Here is a 13,688-nt window from a genome sequence, read left to right on the forward strand (position 1 = left end):
GTATCTAAATATATTTTTAAATACAGAAATAGTATGTTAAAAGTACATTTTAGTTCATATTTCATGCTGTCTCAAAATAGCACATTTGAGTACACATAGGTGTTCTTAAGATGATCTTAAGTAGTACTAAAGAGGATTTTTTGTATATTAAGTACAAAATTAGTCCACGAAAATAGAGCACTTTAAGTATATTATAGAAATGTACTTCTTTTTTACCTGGGAGAAGCCTATTCAAAAGGTTACCTAAGTAAATGTAACCTCTCCCTGCCCACCTTGGGGATTTGTGCATCTTTTTTGCTGCAAGGCAAAATAATATTTCTCTGCAGTAGGGAACAGTGTAAAAACCTGATGCACTGCAGTACCAGTACTGGCCATTTGGGCGCACCTGAGCATTTTTACATGCATTACCGATTTCTGCCAGAGAGGGCGCACCTGAGCATTTTTACATGCATCACCGATTTCTGCCAGAGAAGGCGCTCTAGAGCAAAATGTGTGTGAAGTTCAGGAGTAACAAAACTCATTGTGGATCAAAAGTGAGGACTTTACAGCAAAGCATCAGGGACCAATCAGGAAGCCTACTCAGGCATTTTTGGCTTTAGCAAAGTGAGGACAGCCCAAAATGTCCTCACTTTGCAAAATTGTCCTCACACTGCTGGTTAAAAACTCAAGCATGTCCTCACTCTGTATGCTTTACAAGAACACACACACACACACACACACACACACACACACACACACACACACACACATATATATATATATATATATATATATATATATTTTTTTTTTTTTTTCATGGTATAATTATGTAATCTGCTTATTGTGAGCCTAAATGAGTAAATTGGTATTTAAACATTATCAGGGTGACTTGCCACCAACTGCTGGTGTTTTTTTTTTATATATATTAAAAGTAGTGTTTCATGTTGTCACTTCACATTTAATAGCCTCTTAGAATGAAATTGCAATGTAAATTCACAGTGCCTCCTTTGAGCTGCAATAGACAGTGTGTAAAGTACATCTAAAGCCAGGTCAGATGCTGTTTCTGTGCCACCTATACTGCAAAGCTGGGTGTTTGCCTGAAGCCTCTTACGTTGTTGATTTAAATTTCAAAACACAATTCGACATTTGCTCGCAATGTTGTTGTTTTTTACCAAACCTCATCATTTTGCAGGACAATTGTCTATTACAGTATACAACACATATAGAAGGGTGCCAATAAAGCTGTGGTGATATACAACACGCTTTAAGAAAAGTTTATTTCCATCACACTGTAAAGTGATCTAGAGGAAAAGCAGATGTGTTTTGGCCTATTGGCATACATAGCCTATTACGTGTTTTTTTTAATTTATGCTATTATAATCACACCGGGTCACCAACTAATGAAAGATTGAATAAATTAACACATCCTTCTTGACTCTTCAACTGAATGTGATGGTATTTAAGAAGCCTTTAACATTATGTGCTCAACATTAAATCTGTAACATGTAGCCAACATTAAGATTGTGCCGGTGAGGAAAATTTCCCATTGATTAGTTAACTTATGACAACACCAATGTTATTTGTTAATCTCTTCTGTAGATTTTGATCTTTTTAAGTTGTTATGATATATTGTTAATTAAAAAACAACAGTAAAATAGTACAATAATTAAAAAAAAACGCGTATAGCCTACCATAATCAAACTAATAAGACGGATGACATAAAATACCCATATTATAACAAATAAATAAAATATATTTGGAAATCGCCCTTTAAAACGAAGGCTCGGTTTGTGGTTCACAATTATTTTATTAAAAACAAAGACAAAGTCACATATATATATATATATATATATTTTTTTTTTTTTTTTTTTTTTTTTTTTTTTTTTTTTTTTTGTTAACAGACGTTATATTGCGCTTTTAATTGTCTCCGCTATCGTCCTGTCAATCATACTCGCAGGTCATTTTCAGTAAAAATGTATTTCATCATCATCGGTACCAAGTTCTAACTGCTGACCGAACACTGGTCATTGATCCTCTCCCGCTCGGCGCTGTCTAGCGCAGCTTCACCACACAGATTTAACTCCGCACCGCTAATTAAAACGGGCTGGTGGCAGACTAATATTTAATATTTCTGATGTAAAGATTTCTGTGAAACGCGTAAAGTTGCACAGAAGAAAGCCCAACAGGACCTGCCCTTCACAGTTTAAGAATCGGTAGCCATAGTAACGTTAGAGGACTATTATTTTGTTGAACAGACCTGAGCGACAACTGATGACGTCACATGCTCAGATTTGCTTGACCAATCGGCGGAAGGGGGGGTCTCAGGACCGCCCACATGTGGAAAACGAATTTTGAAGTCATTTATTCGTTTTATGCCTCTGAACTAAAAAACGAAAAATCAAGCCGAAATCTCGTTTTTCGTTTTTTTCAATAAACGAAAAAACGAATAAAGGGGCCGTTTTCTCGTTTCTGCTTATTTCATTTCAAATTGGAAAACAAACTATCAAAACGTACACGGACCATATATATATATAGCTTCCAAAATAGGTAAATTAGAAAATATATAACAATGACACGTATGAAAAATTATCATTTATGCAAATAAGTTGTGTTGTTTTTGTTGACACTGTCTAAAGTGTACTCTACAAAATGTGTGTGTGTGTGTGTATGTGTGTAGTTTTCAAAATGTCTCGAAGGAAGTTCAAGCCTTGCCCCTCCTGCCAAGCACTTAACCAGGTGAAGGAAAATAGAATAGAGCATTATGTGTAATATTCAAATATGTGGTTTTAATATTCTACATTTCTCATTGTTAGGTCAATTGGACACTAAAGTATGCTCCTACTAAATGACCCTGTATGATATCTGTACTGTGTTACAAAACAGTGATAATGTAAGGCGTCTGGTTGATATAAATTTTGATTGCTTGTTTTGCACCAAACACCATAGACAATATTAATTAGAGTAGCCTGGGTGTCTCCTACATCTGCCACTTTCACTGTATGATTATAATAATAAGAAGAAGAATCATGTGTCAATCTAGAGACGCATATTCTGAATTGCATTGTGCTTTGTGTGTTCCTCTCTTTCCTGTATACAGCCAAATTAAACTCTATCTTGATTGTACTTTTTCTCTGTGACTGTGGATCTGATGTCTCGCTTTGGTATACTTTTACCAACACAGGTGAGCCTCAAAACCTGCAGCTCTTGTTTTGCAGCCATCACCCAAAAAAAAAAAGTAGCAGCCAAAAAAGTGACCCTGGACAGGAAGTGGGGGGAAAGGGTCCTAAAAAATAGAAATGCTGGAAGAGTGGTGGACTCTGCCCATATTGCAGTAAGTAGAAATGCTCATATTTCATTAAGCAATATAATTTGTTTCAGTTTCATTAATATTGTATGGTAGGGCAAGGGCCTCGTTTTACAAAAATAAGTTTAATCTGTCAGTGAATGAATTTGAGGTTGTCATAGATTGCATTCGTGTAACATATTATTTTAATTAATTTGTAATTTGCTTGACACGCATGGAATAAACTTTCTTTTTGACCAGGCGCTCATGTACATTTGTTTACATATACAACCGCCTACATTGTAAATATAACTTTGCTTTAGTAATACACAGGTACTTCAGTATGCGTGTTATTGAAGTCTCTGTCTCTGCTAAAGGCAATTCAAAGAATTCAGACCCAGAGTCACTATTAAAGACAGTCTTGCATGATTATGTAAGTAGATAACATGCTCCTACCTTGCACTACCACCCCTACCGTGTGAATATTTCATCTCACCCTTATAGTGTCTTCACTGCGTTAATTTTAGAGAAAGTGCGTGATGATGTGGCAAAATAACATGCGTGTAAGCCATACTGTGTGCAACATATGTGTTGTTAAAAGCAAGGCCATATTCCAGGTGTCCTATTTCAAAGCCACAACTTAAAAACATTTTAATTACTACAGGGGAGATAGTAATGTCACATTAAAAGTGGAAAGGATTCAACCATACCTACTGGAGTAGGACCGCTGTCTATTTTATGTCCGTTGGTGGCATTCCCAAATGAGTGTTTCTGTTTGTCCCCCAATCTACATTTGCAGTGGGCAGAGACAGGTAGACCGACCGGGGGGTTGGGGGGAGAGTGTTTGGATCTGGTGGATAGGTGGCCATAAAGAAGGAGTCCAGTCAAAATGTATTTTTGTTATCATATTTTCATTTTGTGTGTGTCCAATCAATACAATTATTATTGAAGGGTGTCAGGACTTTTAGTGTTCCCTTTAGAAACCCAGATTGCTAAGTACTAAACCATCAGCATCCAGCACAACATTACATGAATATTGGTTGTATAAATCAGGGTTTCACAAACGGTTTGTTCCAAGGACCCTTTGTGTGGGAGAAACATTTCCAAGGACCCCCACATAATCAAAACGATTAAGCATATGTTTGCTACCGTTTGTATATTTTGATGACATTTCTATTCTCTGAAGTTGTGTCCGAGTTCACTATTCCGTGTTTTCTAGCTGGTGTGTACTAACTTGGTCTTCAAACTTACATCAATTAAACAGAGTAAAGATTATGAGTATTTGGTGTGCTGTCCGGGGGAGGGCTCCAAGTTCGGGATTTTTGCTAGAACCCAGAGTACTTCCCCCCGTTGTTATAAAAGTATTTAGGACTAGAAGTGAGGAGATGGGGTGGTGGAGGGATGCTGTCAAACTGTCAACGGACAGAGGTATGCTTGTTGTTATATATACACCTCTTAACTCGTTCATTGGATTGATTAGCAGAGTTTGCTCCATTCATGTCTAATAAGGTTTGATTATTTGGAAATGCTCTTCCAAAACTTTGTTAATAAAACATCATGTAATGTTGTTTCTAAGGGGAAAAGCTGGTAAGGTTGATAATGTTAATTGTGTACCTGTATATTAGAAACAGTAGCACTAATGTATTTAAGGCAGTTGTTTTCAATAGGGTGGAAAATAATGCAGTGGGAATAACTAATGTTTGCTGTCTGCATTTATTTATTACAGGTGAAAAAACTAAGTGCATTGGGGTATGTCCCAATTCTATTTTTCGCCAAGAAAGATAAGGCCTCTGGAAAGTGGGTGGCTGATGTTGTGACCCATCGACTGTCTCACGGACACCAGGTCAAGTACAGTAACACACAAGTTAAAGGCCCATTTTGCACGACACGGGATCCCAGACACTGTGATCTCTGATAACGGACCACAGTACAGCTCACAAGAATTCAAGCAGTTCAGTACGACTTGGGAATTTAAACATGTAACGTCATCTCCAGCTTATCCACAAAGCAACGGCAAAGCGGAGTCTGCGGTAAAGACGGCCAAACAGCTGATGGAGAAAGCAAAGAGAGCCAAGACTGATCCATATCTAGCTATTCTGGAACACAGGAACACACCATCTCAGGGGTTCCAGGCCAGTCCGGCACAAAGACTCATGAGCAGAAGGACTAAAACATTACTGCCGACACATGACAGCCTCCTGCAGCCAGGTGTTGTAAACACAGAACACGCAGTAAAAGACAACCAACGCAAACAAGCATTCTACTACAACAGAGGAGCAAAAGATCTTAGACCTCTCCAGCAAGGAGAACACGTAAGAGTTCAGCTGGACACCAACCACAGATCTGACTGGACACCAGCAAAAGTGTTAAGAATTGCCAATAACAGATCATATACAGTCAAGCTGGAAAATGGAACTGTTGTAAGGAGGAATAGGAAACATCTCAGACCTGTGCCTGGAGGACCACAGAGAGCAGAAACACAAAACTTGAGTGACAAGATTGAACAGTCTAATCAGAAGATCCAGCGGGATGAGGGGCATTCACAGACAGTACCAGAGACACACACACGCACACAACATTCGGATAACAGCAACAGTGTTGTGACAACCAGATGTGGCAGAATAGTCAAGAGACCAACACACTTGAAAGATTTTGTTTAAATCTGTTAATTGTTATTGTGACACTTAATCGTTACTTTGAGTATCTGTTATATTGTTGTTCTTAGGCACAAGTCTATTGCATACAGTGACCTCAGTGTCAGTAAAAAAAAAAAAAAAAAAAGGAAGGATGTTACAATATGTTCTATATTGTCAGAAAGATGTGACAGACCATGTATTGTTAATCTGTGAGTCCTGTGTTTTTGACGTCATTGAGATGCGCGAGCACGTGAAGTAAAGTGAGAGCACTGAGTAGCATGTGGTTGTGAGATTCCTTTATTTATCTAAAAATAGAGATATTACCAGAGAGAACCAAGCATAACACCGGTGTGATTATAATAGCATAAATAAAAAAAAACACGTAATAGGCTATGTATGCCAATAGACAAAACACATCTGCTTTTCCTCTAGATCACTTTACAGTGTGATGGAAATAAACTTTTCTTAAAGCGTGTTGTATATCACCACAGCTTTATTGGCACCTGGCTTTAGATGTACTTTACACACTGTATTTATTTAAGTATTTAGGAGTTATATATGACTCCACCTTAACATTCAAATATCATGTGAAAAAGGTGGCAAATAAAGTTAAATTCAGTTTGCAGAATTTTAAACAAGTCAGGCCATTTCTTAACACCAAAGCAGCCAAGTTGTTTTTATATACTATGATTTTTTCACATATCGAGTATTGTTTCATAAATTGGTCATTAACTAGCATATCGAGTCTTAAAACTATTGAATCTCTATTCAAGAAAGCCATTAAAATTTTTGATAAAAAGGCATTGTCATTTCACCATTGCAATATTTTAGAGAGACATAATTTTTTAAGTTTTGACAATTTCAAACGTTTCAAGTACATTTGTCTAGTTTATAAGGTGTTAAATAATCTTGCTCCACCTCCACTGCATGCCTTTTTTCAAAGGCTTGCAAGCGGAGGTAGCACACGGGCCTCTATAAAAGGGGACTGTATGATACCATTTAGACGTACCACCTTTGGACAAAATGTAATATCAATAATAGGTGGAAAATTTTGGAATAGCTTGCCCCTTGTGATACGCCAGTGTCCTTCATTCACCTCCTTTAAAACTCAATTAAAACAGTGGCTCTTAGATAATCAGACATGTACTCACTTTTAACTGTAACATTAGTCATTAATGCTGGGGGAACTGGTCGCGATTGATCGCGTCCGGAATGGAGGTTTGTGTTTGCATGGTGTATTTATGTGTGCTCTGTGTAGTTGCTTTGTGTATATGAATGCACACATATGCATTTATTTATTTAATAAATATTTACATGTATATACTGTATGTACATTTATACATTGTCTATGTTGTATATAGGTGTGAATAATTTACGCATGGATAAGTAAAGATCTTGAGTGTGTATGTGCGTGTGTGTGTATTTATGTATGCGGGATGATTGTGCATGGTGCATGCACGTGTATTGTGTGGGCGCGGACTATTGTTTTAGATGTGGTTGGTCGCAATTGTTATTATGTTATTATGAATTTTTGTCTTGTTTGTTTGTATTGTTGATGTATATTTTTATTTTTGTGTATTGTTGTCATAATGATTGAATGTTATATGATTGTTGGTTATTTATTTTTTTGTTCGTTTTTATGTCACCGGCCTAGGGACTGCAGATGAAAAATAGTATCTTTTTACTAATTCTGGCATATTTACATGGTGTATTTTCATACAACAATGTACATGAACATGCATGGTCCCTATTAAATAAACTGAGAAACTGAAACTGAATTGCAGCTCAAAGGAGGCACTGTGAATTTACATTGCAATTTCATTCTAAGAGGCTATTAAATGTGAAGTGACAACATGAAACACTACTTTTAATATATATAAAAAAACACCAACAGTTGGTGGCAAGTCACCCTGATAATGTTTAAATACCAATTTACTCATTTAGGCTCACAATAAGCAGATTACATAATTATACCATGAAAAAATTAAAATAAATATTTATATGTGTGTGTGTGTGTGTGTGTGTGTGTGTGTGTGTGTGTGTGTGTGTGTGTGTGTGTGTGTGTGTGTGTGTGTGTGTGTGTAAAAGCAAGAAGTCCAGTCCTGGCTGTATAATCAAACAATAAAACGAGAAACAATGCATGCCATCAAGAACATTTTTTATTCCACAGGAACTTGATCCAGTTCACTTGTTAAAGGATACTCCACTTTCAAATAAATTCTGTCATCATATACTTGCTCTCATGTTTTTTTCAATCTTTTATGAATTTCTTTCTTAAGCATGAACTCGAATAAGATCAATTAGTATTTTCAAAGCATTTTGGAACTCTTCTTGTTGGAAATTGACAACACATTCATTTACATTTATTCATTCAGCTGACGCTTTTATTCAAAGCGACTTACAATTGCTATATATATGTCAGAGGTCGCACGCCTCTGGAGCAACTAGGGGTTAAGTGTCTTGCTCAGGGACACATTGGTGCCTCACAGTGGATTCAAACCCGGGTCTCTCACACCAAACCATGTGTCTTATCTACTGCGCCAACACCACCCCCTCATCGTTCAAAAAGAGATATAATGTCAGGACACTGCATAGAGAACTGCCTCTCCACAGCAACCTGGTCCTCTGGTGACTGAAATGGATTCTGCCCAAAAGTTGAAACTGGTGTCAATGAAGATCTTGCTTCACGGTCATACCAGCCTGCAGTCTCCACTGCATTTGGCAAAAGATCCACAGACACTCTCTTTTGGCATCCTCCATGAGCCAAAACATTAGGAACCCCCTTTTCTAATAATAATAATAATAATAATAATTAGACAAAAGAATATGTATCTTATCAACATAATTTCAGTAATTTGATAAGGAAAGGGACTTTTAACAGATGATAGAAGGTAATTTACAAAATCGGAGGCATTCTTGACTCTGACACAGTCAAGGCCTGTGGCATTTACATTGGCAGTCGATTGATTCAATTACATATGCCTGTACTCTGTGAGATTTACTGCGATAATTAACAGGGCCTATCATGAAATAATATTTGCCAAAAGTGTTCGATTTTCCTGAATGCGCTGTAGAATAATTTACATCCAAAGATTTTCAACATTACAATTTTTAGAGGAAACGTTCTTGAACTAAAAATGGCAAAAGGGAGACAGACACATTAACTGTCAAAAATGGTTAATGAAAAGGGTCAACTCCAGATACATCTAATTGGGTGTCAACTCTGTCAATTTTTTCTGTCATAAAATTTTGTGGTTACCATTGTGCTGAAGAGTATTGCTGTCAATTGCGATTTTCACTTTGATTGAACTCATGAGCAGGTGCACGTGTGTCGAATGTGTCCATCCTGAGCAAGCATTAATGGAAATTGTATGTTAAGTCAATGTAACTCAATTAGGTTATAACGGCTTTTCCCTGTTTTATGTTTCAACGAACTGATTGAAGTAGGTCACAACGACGACATTAGAATTTCTATGTAGAATCAGGTAGAAATACCTCCTTAAAGCAACCAGATTTAAGATCCACTGCTCTAGAGGTCCAAGATTGTATGTAATAAACTATCTTCCTTAACTGTATGTAGCTGTTGTGCTCGTCTAATTGTTTTCCTTTTTTTCCTTTTAAATAAACAGAATCACACAATTGAAAGAATGTGGCCTGAAATAAATAACAGAGTGAATTTTCCAGTGAAAGGGGCACTGATGCAATTAGTGAACCAGGAGGAACTGGACATGGAAGATGACCTGAAACGTTATTGCGTGTCTGCACTATCTTGTCAGGTTACTACAGTTGGTCTTGACCGTGTGGTGCAGTCCTGGTATGCTCACCGGATTCCAGGTAAAACAAAGTTTAAGTGTGAATTATATAATAGGCATGTGCAAGTATCAACATTTCATATCACAGTAATTACTTAAGGTTCAAGTTTTTTAATAGTATTGCCATAAAGAACAGGTTTTAAAAAAATTGTCTTTGTTAATGACAAGTTTCAATTTTTGTGATGTATATTAAAATATCATGCAATATGGCAAAAAAGTATAAGTTTCAGATTTAAGAAACAAAATTAACCTAAATAAGCTAAATGCTAATTTAAATAACCCTAATGCAAACATTAAATGAAAACAACACTTTGTAAAAAAGATAAAATAGTGGTTGCTTGCCCATTTATGATCAATCAGATCAGCCACAAGCTAATAAATTTCAGCAAAGAATTTATTATCAAAGCAAGAGAATATTCTAAAATGCTTACAGTTTTTTTTCAACTGCTTACACACAAAATTATTATGTCACACAATTTCTAAAACCAATTTCTAAAGACACTCAGACACCAGAACCACACACTAAATCTGCGAAACCATACACAAATGTTTGGCCTTTTACTCAGTTTTCAATTTCGTTAAACACTTTTTGCAAAACACAACACACAATTTTCTATACAACACACAAAAATCTGACAGGAAGTTTCTTGATTTCCTTTTATAAACACAACCAATCAAAATGCCACACTAATTCATCAGCGCCTCACACTAACTCCTCACATGTGCAGACACTTGTTGCTTTACCTAACAACAACCAATCATAACTTTAGTAGTGGCCATAAATAGGCCAAAGGTCAAGTAATAGGTTTTGGATAATGGATGCAAACAATGCAGACGGAGTACAAGAGGACGAGTTTGACTAATAGGAGTTGGAAGGGGAGCAAGGGAAGGAAGAGGACGAGTCAGAAATGGAGGACAAGGAACAAGAAGAGTGGTCTCGAATGAGATTAGGGCTACAGTAGTCATTCATGTGATAAACCATGGTTTAACAATGAGAGAGGCTGGACTGAGAGTAGAAAGAAATTCATAAAGGATTGAAAAAACATGAGAGCAAGTATATGATGACAGAATTTATTTGAAAGTGGAGTATCCTTTAACAAGTGAACTGGATCAAGTTCCTGTGGAATAAAAAATGTTCTTGATGGCATTCATTGTTTCTCGTTTTATTGTTTGATTATACAGCCAGGACTGGACTTCTTGCTTTTACACACACACACACACACACACACACACACACATAAATATTTATTTTAATTTTTTCATGGTATAATTATGTAATCTGCTTATTGTGAGCCTAAATGAGTAAATTGGTATTTAAACATTATCAGGGTGACTTGCCACCAACTGTTGGTGTTTTTTTATATATATTAAAAGTAGTGTTTCATGTTGTCACTTCACATTTAATAGCCTCTTAGAATGAAATTGCAATGTAAATTCACAGTGCCTCCTCTGAGCTGCAATAGACAGTGTGTAAAGTACATCTAAATGCCAGGTCAGATGCTGTTTCTGTGCCACCTATACTGCAAAGCTGGGTGTTTGTTCATACAGAGTTCATCAGACAGCCTGAAGCCTCTTACGTTGTTGATTTAAATTGCAAAACACAATTCGACATTTGCTCGCAATGTTGTTGTTTTTTACCAAACCTCATCATTTTGCAGGACAATTGTCTATTACAGTATACAACACATATAGAAGGGTGCCAATAAAGCTGTGGTGATATACAACACGCTTTAAGAAAAGTTTATTTCCATCACACTGTAAAGTGATCTAGAGGAAAAGCAGATGTGTTTTGTCTATTTTGCCTTATGACAACACCAATGCTATTTGTTAATGTCTTCTGCAGATTTTGATCTTTTTAAGTTGTTATGATATATTGTTAATTAAAAAACAACAGTAAAATAGTACAATAATAAAAACAAAAACAAAAAATCGCATATAGCCTATAATCAAACTAATAAGACGGGTGACATAAAATACCCATATTATAACAAATAAATAAAATATATTTGGAAACACACACACACACACACACACACACACACACACATATATATATATATATATATATATATTTTTTTTTTTTTTGTTTTGTTTTGTTTTTTTTTTGTTTTTTTGTTAACAGACGTTATATTGCGCTTTTAATTGTCTCCGCTATCGTCCTGTCAATCATACTCGCGGGTCATTTTCAGTAAAAATGTATTTCATCATCATCGGTACCAAGTTCTGACTGCTGACCGAACACTGGTCATTGATCCTCTCCCGCTCGGCGCTGTCTAGCGCAGCTTCACCACACAGATTTAACTCCGCACCGCTAATTAAAACGGGCTGGTGGCAGACTAATATTTAATATTTCTGATGTAAAGATTTCTGTGAAACGCGTAAAGTTGCACAGAAGAAAGCCCAACAGGACCTGCCCTTCACAGTTTAAGAATCGGTAGCCATAGTAACGTTAGAGGACTATTATTTTGTTGAACAGACCTGAGCGACAACTGATGACGTCACGTGCCCAGATTTGCTTGACCAATCGGCGGAAGGCGGCGTCTTAGGACCGCCCACATGTGGAAAACGAATATTGAAGTCATTTATTCGTTTTATGCCTCTGAACTAAAAAACGAAAAATCAAGCCGAAATCTCGTTTTTCGTTTTTTTCAAAAAAACGAAAAACGAATAAAGGGGCCGTTTTCTCGTTTCTGCTTATTTCATTTCAAATTGGAAAACAAACTATCAAAACGTACACGGACCGTTATGAGTTAATTGTATTGTTAATTATGGATTTATTTTGGGTGTTTATTATGTAATTTTGTGTGGATTTTTAACAATTTGGCTGTAAAACAAACCAATCTGGCAACAACGTTCTTCATTCTTAACATTTAGAATGTTGGATAGTTGTAATACTGTCATAATGTAATACTGAAAATCTTACATTCCATTATGATTGTACCTTACATGATTATATGCGACAAAAAAATAACTTGAATTCAATTAGCTAACTTTGGTAGCCTGCACATTTGGTACTGAAAGCTTTTTTTTTTTTTTTAGAATGTTTTCCATTATTTGTCGTCATAAGACATGGCCACCTTAAAAAATGTAAAGTTCCTAAACACAACTTCTTGTCCTGATTCAACAGTTTTGATGTGTAAATGTAAGAATAGTATCGATCTTTATTAATTAAGCCTTCTAACATTACTTTACTTACCGAGTGGAAAATCGCAATGGACCTTGGGATCGCCCATACGGTGACGTCGGCGTTATTAATTTAGAGGATTTAATAATAATAATAATAATAATAATAATAATAATAAAAAGATTAATTGAACACAATCGTAGCATTTATATGCATTTATTAAAATCAACAAACCTCTGATAAAAATACGTTATCCAGCATGCTATAGTTAAAGCGGTGTCCTACCAATGATAAGAAAACGCTTAAACTGCTTACTTGCACGCGCCTTGGAGCGTTGTTAAACTCACCTTTTAATGCTGTTTTACCTGCAGTCGAGCGTTGCTTTGGTCAAACTCACCTCTGAATGCCGTTTTCCCTGCAGGTGAGCGTTGTTAAACTCATCTCCGAATGCCGTTTTCCCTGCAGGTGAGCGTTGTTAAACTCACCGCTGATGAACGCGCTAAACCTTTGCGGGCGCTTTGATATCAGATTGCGAGGCTTTTTAAACATCAAAAACCCGCCATTTGGGGGCCGCCATTTGACTCACCTTGGCATAGATCATTTTTTGTAACCTGTTCCTTTTTATTTTTATTTATTGTAGTCTAGATCCATACGAGGCAGACAATGGGTTGTGGTGTGCTGAAACAAGACGTCAAATTTCAACGCTGTTTAGTTCCATAGAAGTCTAACGGACTACCCCCCACGTTGAAAAAAGACGTCAAAGGTATACCCAGTGCGTCAAAAAAGTGACGCCAGATCCCTTGACCATGCGTCAGACATTTGACGAGTAGCGAGTGAGACTGTGTTGTTGTCTT

At 36.5% G+C, this 13,688-nt stretch overlaps 1 protein-coding gene across 1 annotated transcript in view; it reads left to right on the plus strand.

The window, feature by feature from the left end:
• LOC127962356 (NACHT, LRR and PYD domains-containing protein 1 homolog) overlaps positions 1-13,688 on the plus strand; it is a 54,930-nt gene that overhangs the window by 23,736 nt on the left and 17,506 nt on the right. The gene's annotated exons all lie outside the window — the stretch shown is intronic.

The sequence above is a fragment of the Carassius gibelio genome, chromosome B7, assembly GCF_023724105.1.
Source record: "Carassius gibelio isolate Cgi1373 ecotype wild population from Czech Republic chromosome B7, carGib1.2-hapl.c, whole genome shotgun sequence".
In the NCBI taxonomy this organism is placed as follows: Eukaryota; Metazoa; Chordata; class Actinopteri; order Cypriniformes; family Cyprinidae; genus Carassius; species Carassius gibelio.